At 48.8% G+C, this 611-nt stretch overlaps 1 protein-coding gene across 4 annotated transcripts in view; it reads right to left on the bottom strand.

The window, feature by feature from the left end:
- gbf1 (golgi brefeldin A resistant guanine nucleotide exchange factor 1) overlaps positions 1-611 on the bottom strand; it is an 89,288-nt gene that overhangs the window by 57,312 nt on the left and 31,365 nt on the right. The gene's annotated exons all lie outside the window — the stretch shown is intronic.

The following is a 611-nucleotide window of genomic DNA, read 5'->3' as shown; positions in this document are numbered from 1 at the left end:
CTGTTACAAAGTGCTACACGCTGTTACAAAGTGCTACACGCTGTTACAAAGTGCTACACGCTGTTACAAAGTGCTACACGCTGTCACGCGCTGCTACAAAGTGCTACACGCTGTCACACGCTGTTACAAGCTGTTACACGCCATTACACACTGTTACAAAGTGCTACACGCTGTCACACGCTGTTACAAAGTGCTACACGCTGTCACACGCTGTTACAAAGTGCTACACGCTGTTACACGCCATTACACACTGTTACAAAGTGCTACACGCTGTGACGTGCCGTTACAGAGTGCTACACGCAATTACACACTGTTACAAAGTGCTACACGCTGTCACGCGCTGCTACAAAGTGCTACACACTGTTACAAAGTGCTACACGCCGTCACACGCTGTTACAGAGTGCTACACGCTGTTACATGCTGTTACAAAGTGCTACACGCTGTTACATGCTGTTACAAAGTGCTACACGCTGTTACACGCCATTACACACTGTTACAAAGTGCTACACGCTGTCACGCGCCGTTACATAGTGCTACACGCAATTACACGCTGTTACAAAGTGCTACACACTGTCACGCGCCGTTACACAGTGCTACACGCTGTCACACGC

This window comes from Pundamilia nyererei, unplaced genomic scaffold (genome assembly GCF_000239375.1).
Source record: "Pundamilia nyererei isolate P.nyererei 1_Seehausen unplaced genomic scaffold, PunNye1.0 scaffold00197, whole genome shotgun sequence".
Classification (NCBI taxonomy): Eukaryota; Metazoa; Chordata; class Actinopteri; order Cichliformes; family Cichlidae; genus Pundamilia; species Pundamilia nyererei.
The sequence above is the reverse complement of the archived record's forward strand: the minus strand, read 5'-3'. Positions and strand labels throughout refer to the sequence as shown.